Here is a 10,169-nt window from a genome sequence, read left to right on the forward strand (position 1 = left end):
TCTATATAACGCCTTATTGGACACGGGTGCTAAATATAATCTGCTATCATATGGGGTGTGGTGTCAGTTAGGGAAGCCGCCTCTATCTGAGAGTATTATCCAAGTCAAGGGTGTCAACGAGAAAAAAACTTTGGTTTTTGGAATCTGACACACTTTTGTCAGTTATGACAATGGGGTTGTAGCTCAAGACTTTTTGGTCATGCCTGTTGGAACTATGGAGGGTAATATAAACCCCGGATGCACGTGGATGATAGCCACCAAATGCACTATTGATTGGGGGATAGGGGGTGTCACAACACAGAAACCAACTCTTAGCCCTGCCACTCAAGCCATAGTCCCTGAGATATTGCCTCTTAAGGAAATAAAACCCAAAACATTGCATGTCCAAGAGGTTGAACCATATGTTCCCATAGCCCAACTCTCTAGAGCTTCAACTGATGTAGCTAAAATAAAGCTTGAGACATACAAGACCCATCCCAATATAACAAAGAAAACATACAAGTGGGTCCCTAAAGCTTCTTTAGTGACCATAGCCAGTGCTAAAAGACAGGAGCCTAGTAAGAGACGTTCCATTCACCCCAAGAAATGTTGCGTTGGATTCCTAAAAAACTATTGGAAGCCCAAGGCTACTATGAAGGAAATGATCAAATCTGGGTGCCAAAACGTAAATTGTGCTCTTACTTGTCACCAGGCCCATGTGATCTCAATCCTATGGCTCCAAAACGAATTGAAGATCGTGGAAAGAAAAAAATCATGGAATGTTACACACATACTCCAGAGCTAGTTTGCGTACCAAAGAAAGAACAATTTGTTTCACCTAGCTCAGGAACAGGGAAATCAAATGAAGCTTCTTGCTCTTCATGTAGTTCCTATACGGAAATAGAAGCTTCGACACAACCTCCACCTACCATTGTATATATCCATACAAGCAAGAAAGAGTTTGCACCTCCTGTTGTAAGTTCACCACCTACAACAATGTTGCAAATAAAATCATGGAAGAGTACCTTACCACCCTTGCAACTAGATGAAACGCATAGGGCGGTCGAAAACTATTGGTTAAAGCCTTCACCTATAACAACTTGGAACAACTGGTTTCAAAGGGTGACGACATCATTTCAAATAGGATGATCTACCCAAGGAAGGGGGGAGTGACAGTCATGATTCACTCACTCCCCTCTCAACCTTCCTCCCTGACCTCTCAATCTCCCAATCTTAGGGAATGTACATATCAAGCCTTATACTCACAAAAAACAAAAAAAAATAAAGAGCAAGAGCAATTAGCAAACAAGTATGCACAAAAAAAGTCAAAACATTGACTCAGACCTACACATTCACATCCGGTATACTGAAACAAAAACCTATGTCATAAAACACCTTTGATCCTCATCACTCGAGTGATGGAGGGTAGGTAGAATTAGTACGATAGGAGTGTTTCTGTTTTAGAGTTGAGTGATTAGCAAAGTTCTTTTTTTCCACTAATGTGTCTCCTAGAGGTATTCTTTGTGTTTCCTCGTGTGTACAGGAACGTGTTGCTGTTGTTAGAATTTAGACCTTCATGGAATCTTTCTCTCGTTCACATTTCAAATCAAGCGCGACCATCAACGCAAACAGGTGTTTCTTATCCATTAGCATTGTCCCTTATCTTTTTGGATCCATGTTTGTCTGATTTAATTGTGATTGGTAGCATAATATTCAGTGCATTTGCTTAGTAACAAACATTAAATTCAATGTAATTTTTTGTCATAATCACTTGTCTCGGTTTAAAAATCGAGCAGTCCGACTAAGCTAGTTTGACCAAGCTAGGTGTTAAAGATCTTCTCTTAATTAATACCATGGGGAATGTCTTCCTAATAATTAATGGTTACTTAGGTCTTAATCCGATTTAGGCAATATTGTGTGAAATGTACTAGGGCTTTTTAGTGGGCTTAGTCCCTATTGACCTTTAGCTTAAGTATTATAAAGGGAGTTTACTAGTGTGATGAGCTTGGGGAGGGTAACAGTGTTATATGACCCCCCAAAGTTACAAAATTAAAATGATGAAAACGAATAAACAAAAATTCAAAGTGCCACAATGTAAAATCATAAGTTGGAAGAGAAATCTCAGCTCGATTTGATACTTCACTCACATGTATCGCATATGGTACTAGATCCCTAGAGGTTCCCAATGTGGGCGCTTTTCCTTGAAAAGGAAAAAACCCAAGGCATACAAAATAAGCACACACATCAAAATTGAATCACTATGAAAAGACTTTGGGGGGTCAAAGAAAAGGAAATAAGTCAGGCGATGATTTCATGAGCAATTCCTTTTATCGTAGCTTAACTACAAGGTCTTCTAGGTATAGCCTCTAGTCAGTCCTCGAACATGAAATACTTGGCTCTCGCGATTAAACAACTTAATTGACCAGAGAAAATTAAGAAGCTTACCCATGGTATTAATAGTCGATCTTTAGTGCCTTTTGACCGTTAAATTAGCGACCCCATACTTGTTTAATTTTTTACCATTATAGCTGTTTACGCATTTGATTATATTTCAATTTAATGTTTATTGCTGACAAAAGGTTTAAAATTATGTTACCAATCAAATTGTCTGCCTACAACTGCATATGCTTTTTAATTGCTTATGAGAATGCAATTACTGTGCCAATTTTGTTTGATTTTGCAGTGAGACTGAAGAAGGCTAAGGACATTCATCTCAGATGCTCTTCCACCTCGACGAACGAGCTTCAACTCAATAGCTTCCGAGGACGGAATCTACATCAAGAAGGGGGGCATGTTAACCCTCACGCACATTCCTATCACCTACAACGGACGTCGTATTATTTATTTGGTGAGTCAGGTACCGGGCTTGTCGGTCCAATAGGAAAAGGGTAAGAGTGATTGCCGATGAGAGGCGCACTCTAAAACTGGAACGTATAACGTTTGGGTAAGATTGGCTAAGTGTGGGCGCCCAAGTGTGAATGGGGTGAGCTCATATAAAAGTCAACTAAACCTAAAATTCACTCATTCTCTCATTTGTGCAATCGAAGAGTGCTCTTGCTCCATCTCCATCTTCTTCTTCTTCATCTCCTTGTGTGTGTGTGTGTGTGTGTGTGTGTGTGTGTGTGAGAGAGACAGAGAGAGAGAGAGTGCGATCGAGCTTTGCCGCGACACGACGGCGGCGAGGCGGTTGAGCGCGACGTAGCGGCGTCTCCCTCTTCTTCACGGCGAGGAATCCTCCACGAAGCAAGCGTAGAGCGGTAAGTGACACACCATCGTCATCTTTGAGCTTACTAGTTTAGGCTTGTTGTGTGCTTGGAGGCATTTGTGGCTCGCACGCGGTGTATCGGCAAGTTCCTTGCATTGACACGTGCGACATACGCGCACAAAAGTTGCACAAGATACACTTTTGCCCTCTTTTATGAATGGTAGAGAAACTAAAACAAGAAGCTAGTTACAAGAAACGTAGCAAAAGTGGCCATAGTTAGTGGGACTTTTGTATTGGTCATAATCACCCGGATGTAGGTTTCAAACCCATAGGGTCTACTACTTGTCGGGTGTTGTTTCTATAATGGGAAGTACGTGAACTGGTTTCTTTTAGTCAGCATCCTTTTATTCTTGCATTAAAACACTATAAAACATCACCTCCTCCTTCAAAGAGAAGGCCATAGTTCATAAAACATTTACATTTTTAATCTTCTGTAATTGTATCTTTCCTACTGAATGAACCTTTGAGGGTACCCAATAGTTATTGATAGCACCGTCAATAAAGCATACACATTCGTTTCTCGAGCCCGTAACTGATTAATTTATTTCAACAACCGCATTATCAAGCTTGATGCACGTAATTACCATCATTTTGTTTTGAGAGTTAATTCAAGTGTGAATTGCACCGTTTCTTACATCATGAAGGAGCCAGGACAATGACATTTTATTCAATTTCATACTGGTGATTGTAAACCTTAGTTTCAAACACCTATTATTGGGTCAACAAGCTATATAAATTTGAATATTTGATTAACAATTTACCTAGTCTACTCCTTTTAGCAACAGAGGCTTCTAAGTAATGAACCCAATTTTTATCATAGTTGTAGGTTAAATTTTAAAATTTTAGCATATCTTCGAAGAAACTGAAATGGGGCACTACATTAATTAAGAAAATGCATGGTGTTTGATTATAAGTCACGAAACATATTTTCAGGTTACCAATCTCAATCAAGTCTGATATCGACGCAATTGTTTTTGCACCACTTGAGGTCATACTCTCCATAATTAGCTAAGCCATTAGATTTGGAAAAAAGAAAGATCTAGCTAAGCCCGTCATCATAACCCCAAAAGTTGACACAAGCGAAACTCTAGGACAAAAAGTCATATATATGGACCTCTTTATTGGCTAGCCTACTCTCATAAGCACAATCTCCTGAGAGAGAGAGAGATAGATAGATAGATATATAGGTTTTATTATCGTCCTCGAAGGTCAAATGTGACCTATGGGACCAAAGTTACATGTGATGTAGTATGTGTATGGCTGATGAGTGACTCTTGGTGCTCCAAAAATGTGGTGATGGGAGTCGCAATGGAGAGCCCACACTGTGGCTGGGAGAGGAAAGTGTGTAGGTCTAAGTCATGGTTGAAAACGATAAAGAAGCAAGTTCAGATGTGACCAAAATCTGAGCACTCTAGTAGTGTGTGGTACTCAAACTCTTGAACTTGCAATGAGCATAACGTGCACAGTCAATTTGAGTCTTGTCCATTGCCCCAACGCCCTGTCTCGCATTGAAGTGAATGGGAGCTAAGCCGGATGGCTACGATAGTGCATATCGCCGACAAAGGGGATAGGCTCAAGCATGTAAGTGTGAGTACGGTTTCCTCTTTCAACGAAGAACATGGTTTTGTAGTTGGGGGCAATATGGGCGGTGTAATGTATGAAGCGTGACCCACCGGATTTCTCCCAAGCCGTAATACATTGGCGTTGTAGAAAAGCTTCATTCACATGGGAGTCAATTGAAGCATCATGTAGCAATTGTAATGCATCCCATCTTCCAAACCACTTCTTTATGTCTTGCATCCATTGTGTGCTCAAGATCTTGCTTTTATGCATCTTTTGAACTTTTTTGCTTGCTTCCCACGAAATTGTAGGAAGTCGATGTAAGGGGTTTTGACGCATCTTTATCATGTACTCCACAACCCTTTCCATGCCCATAACCTCAATTGGAAGAGATCCCAACTCAAGAAGTAGGAGCATATATGGTGTTTGTGTCTTAACTTGGAGAAAGTTTGTAAGAAAACTCTTTTGGACATCCTCAAACTCTTTCCAAGTAAACTTTGAGATGCTCCTGCCGCACACTTCAACTCCATAAAGAAGAACCGGTGTCACCAATGCATCAAGAAGGTACTTCTTGAGAACCCAACACTTGATGTTTTTTGCATTACATATGTTCTCAAATGCATAATATGCTCTCTTTCTCGCTTCCAAAAGATGCATAGCACATTCATGCCACTTGTGATTGGATGGAACCTCAAGGCCAAGGTACTTAAAGCTCTCAAGAACTTCAAGTGTCTCATTGTTGTACACAATGCATGGCTTCTCCTTATGGCTGGTTTTCACAAGCATAACCTTTGTTTTGAATTCATTCACAATCAGCCCACTATGCAAGTAAAAGTTCTCAAGGACAACCATAAGCTTTTGTGCATCTTCTAAAGTGTGTGCTAGAAGCACTACATCATCCGCATACGACAAACGCAGAATTACTGCATTGCAAACAGTGACCTCTTCAATGCCTTCTTCTTGCATAATCCATTTGTTCCAATTGATCGATGCATAGACCAAAGAGAGTTGGTGAAATGGGCATCCTTGTTTAACCCCAATAGTGCTTTCAATTTTTTTTGAAATTTCTCTTCCCATGCGCAATTGAGACATCACCTTCTCATAGATTCGAGAAACCGCAAGCATAAACTCACTTGACACTTGGAGTTCTTCCATCCTTCTCCACAAATTGTTAACGTGGAATCATATCAAAGGCTTTCTTAAAGTCCACAAAACAACAATACAATTGCTTGCCTTTCAACCGACTTTCCTCCATGAGAACACAAAGAGTGACAATATGATCAATGGTGCTATGGCATTGACAAAAACCCGCTTATCTTTTTATACGCTTCTCATTCTCTTCAGCCCAATCACTCAATTTCATCTCCATCATGCACCCAAAAAAAATAATGCCATAAGAGACCCAATCATTATAGCTCGATAGTCGTTTACATTCTTTACATCCCCTCCTTTATGCAAAAGGCTTTACCCAATTAATACTCCAATCATAAGGTATACCATGTTGAAGTGCAAGGTTAAACATATCACACATCCACCCATAGGTAAATCTCCCGTCCATTTGATCATCTCCACCTTGATACCATTAAAATCTGCAGCTTTGCGAGTGGCCAACTTTTCAACCTCACCGCATACATCCTCAATAGTAAAAAAAGAGGGCATAGATGGGAGTGAACCATAAAATGACATTTTTTCAGCATTTGGTTGCTCATATATTGGGGGATGGGAATGGAGAGAGCTTTTGGAGGGAGCTTGGGAGGGAGTTTTTTCCAAGTTTTTGCTCAAATGAGCAATTAGAAAAAAAAACAAACCTAATTCGCTCCAAAATCATATTTTGGAGTGAGTTTTTTTTCTTAATCTCTCCCTCTCTCTCTCTCTCTCTCTCTCTCTCTCTATATATATATATATATATATATATATATATGTGTGTGTGTGTGTGTGTGTGTGTGTGTGTGGAAAAATTACTAAAATACTCCTTTAATTTGTGGAAATTCCCAAAACACCCCTCAAATTTCAAAATTTCTCAAAATACCTCCAATATTTTGTCCCAAAATGCGCTTCAAATTTTCTAAATTTTCCAAAACACCCCTCATTGTGAGAGTAAATTTCTCCAAGAATATATTATTTTGCAGATTTTTATAAGAAGATTGATTGTTTATCATTCAAGATGCCCAAACTAGAATTCGAGTTGGTTATGTAGGCTCTGGAGATGAATTGCTTCATTATTTTTAGACATAATTATCTTTTTATACGAGGTAATCTGTAACGAATTACATGCCAAGAAGTCAAAAACGGATCTCAATTGTCAAAAAGGAATAAAGATTAGAAAACATTGAACAATCCAACCAAAATGGATACAATGGTATTTTGGGAATTTTCCATATATATATGTGTGTGTGTGTTTCCTCTCTGCCCCTCTTCTCTCTCTCTCTCTCTCTCTCATATGCAAGCAATTCGGGAAAATTCATTTTTCCAAACATTCAATATTTCTTTCCTTGATTTTGTCAAGAAAAAAATAGGTTATTTTTTCAGGTTTTTACACTTTTGGGGCAGAATTTCTGCCCTCAACCGGCATTTTTGAAATTGAAAATGGTGAGACATTTTTGAAGCGGAGACCTTTTTTCCGAACACTGTACAGTGCAAATGAGCGCTAGCGCTCACTTGAGAGAGAGAGAGAGAGAGAGAGACTGTTTCACTTCCTTCAACTCGTGTTTGCTCTCTTGCGGCGGAGAAGAATGCAACCTTGCGGCGTGGGAACTAATTGGGAAGGGAGAGGAGGAAACCAGAGAGAGAGAGAGAGAGAGAGAGAGAGAGAGGTGTCTGTGTCTCTTCGAGTCCCCGTGGCTACCCCCAGTAGGCGCTTGCGTAGATTCTTGCAGTGATCAACTCCCGCTGCACCAATACACGTCCTGCAGTAGCCCTGAGGCTACAGATTGCACCAAAAGTGCCTGCGTGTTTTGTATGCATGTATGGCATGATATACACATGCCACATATCACGTGTGTACGCCATGATCTCACCTTGGCTCCGGTCACAAGAAGTTTTGGACAAATTCTCACAATAATTTCCACATTGCGACTTACCTCAACATCATGAGCTTCTGCTCGGGAGGCACCACGTACCTAGCTAGGTACGATTGGGGGAAGGGGGAAAGAAGAAATTCCATCTCAAAATAGAAAAAGAAAAATAGTGTAAAAACCCCAAAATAAAGCTAATTTTTTAAACTTTCCTCTTGGTAAATTCAAGGAAAGGATTTGTGTATGTTCGGAAAAATGATTTTTCTCGAACACTGCCTGGCTCTTTCATGAGAGAACCTCTATACCATGGTATACATCGACCATCATGGTACCATTCTGAAAATTTGAATCAATCCAATAATTCCCACTATTCTTTATGTCAAACTTGATGCATCATGTCCATCAATCACGTCCCCATGAGACGACCCCCTTGCTACCATCTTCTCTACCAATGTCAACGCCTTCTTCAGAGCATCATATATCAAATCATGCTAGCGAGGCTTCACCATCTACTGTTGAATCAGGGACACGTTCAGATTGTGATAATGATGGGATGATGTCCTATCCTCTAGCCCCAAAGCCCCCATAGCTTCGATCGGTCTTCATGTACAATGAGTTGCGAGCAGCAACACAAATATTTTCTAGGTTACATCTTCTCGGTGAAGGGGGGTTTGAGTGCATGTATAGGGCGAACCTTGTGCAGACAAGTCACAATGGGATGCACATCATCAAAGAGGTTTTCGTCAAGAAGTAGAACAAGGCCGACACTAGCGTGTAGACGGCGGCACTGCCTGCTGTTAAAGAGAGAGAAAGAGAGAGAGCTCTTGACTGCGTTGATCGGCAGAGCAGAGCAGAGAAACACACACACACACGCAGAGAGAGAGAGACAGAGAGAGAGAGAGCTGCTTTGAACGGCAGAGAGAAAAATATAATCTGTTTTTATTAGGGACCTAAAAAATAGCCTGAAAAAGCCTAAAAGAAAGCCTAAAAAATGTGTACACAAATTGATAGGCATCACCCCTATATCACTACCTGCAAGCAGGCAGTGCCAACAAAAACGGACAACACGGACACAAAGAGTGTCTTTTTGAAGTACACTTTCTTGGCATTATTGAACATCCCAATGTAGTGACGCTTGCCGGTTATTGCGCAGAAGATAACGATAGAGGCATGCAACGCTTGTTTGTGTATGAGTTCATGCCCAAAAAAAGCTTGGAGTATCATCTTTTCCCAAAGGGACCAGCTGTAATATCTTGGGATCAACAATTGAATATCATGCTATGTGCTGCTCGAGGATTAGCATACTTGCATGAAGAAACAATTTGGAATCAAGTTATATTTCGTGATTTCAAAACATCCAACATATTGTTGGACAAGGACTTCACCCCGAAACTATCGGACTTTGGTTTAGCCAGGCAAGGTTTGGAGTTGGGAGAGAGCCATGTCACGACTACGGTTGTCAGGACACAAGGCTATGCAACTCTAGAGTATATTACAACATGCACCTTACATCGAAAAGTGATATATGGAGTTTCGGTTTGGTGTTGCTTGAAATGCTGGCGGGTCGAAGGTCTGTGGATAGAGGTATGTGGAGTGCAATCGGCCCAAAAATGAGTTGCAGTTGTTGGATTGGATGAAGCCCTATCTGATACATGCAGAGAGAATTGTTGCATTAGCACTTTAATGCTAAACCAAACCAGCAAGATTGCGATCGCTCATGAGTGACGTCGTCGACAAGCTAAAAGGTATAGTTAAGCTAGCAAAAAATGGCAATATAGAGGTGAATGCATTGCTGTGTTCCAACACCAAAAGAGATGAGGCTAGTATGGAGGGTACGAGGGACGCAATCCAATTGAAGAAGGGACAATTTATGCAGGGTTTGAAGAGACTGACTTGCGAAGTCGATAAAAGACCGTGGTTGAGAGCATGGACTCCCAGTAAAGTTGTCCATGCTTGAAGAGTGAAAGCTTCATGTTTCTAGTGTTTTTAATTCTTGTTGAGCAAGTCTCACCTCTTGTCAAGTTTTTGATTGGCTTTTAGACTAGATGAGCACAGGTGAAGGTTTAATTTTATACCTTCTCTAGCAGGTAATCTCGTATAAGTATCTCAAATTGTACTTTGCATATTGCATATATATGAATGAGCCCATAGAAGATGGTATTTGAGAGAGAGAGAGAGAGAGAGAGAGAGGGGGGGGGGGGGGGGGAATATATATACACACACACATGTTAAGGTTAAGGTCTATGTGCCTTGACCGGTCACCCAAGTCATGGGCGCCCGCCCACTGTTACCCTATACTTATAGTGAGTATACTGTATAGGGGGAGCTGCCACTTCACAGTCTCCCCACCC

At 40.7% G+C, this 10,169-nt stretch overlaps 1 pseudogene; it reads left to right on the forward strand.

The window, feature by feature from the left end:
* The first annotated feature begins 8,341 nt into the window (after positions 1 to 8,341).
* On the forward strand, positions 8,342 to 9,775 carry LOC147453772 (serine/threonine-protein kinase PCRK2-like; annotated as a pseudogene).
* Positions 9,776 to 10,169: the final 394 nt, after the last annotated feature.

This window comes from Adiantum capillus-veneris, chromosome 7 (genome assembly GCF_014529385.1).
Source record: "Adiantum capillus-veneris isolate H3 chromosome 7, ASM1452938v2, whole genome shotgun sequence".
Taxonomy (NCBI): domain Eukaryota; kingdom Viridiplantae; phylum Streptophyta; class Polypodiopsida; order Polypodiales; family Pteridaceae; genus Adiantum; species Adiantum capillus-veneris.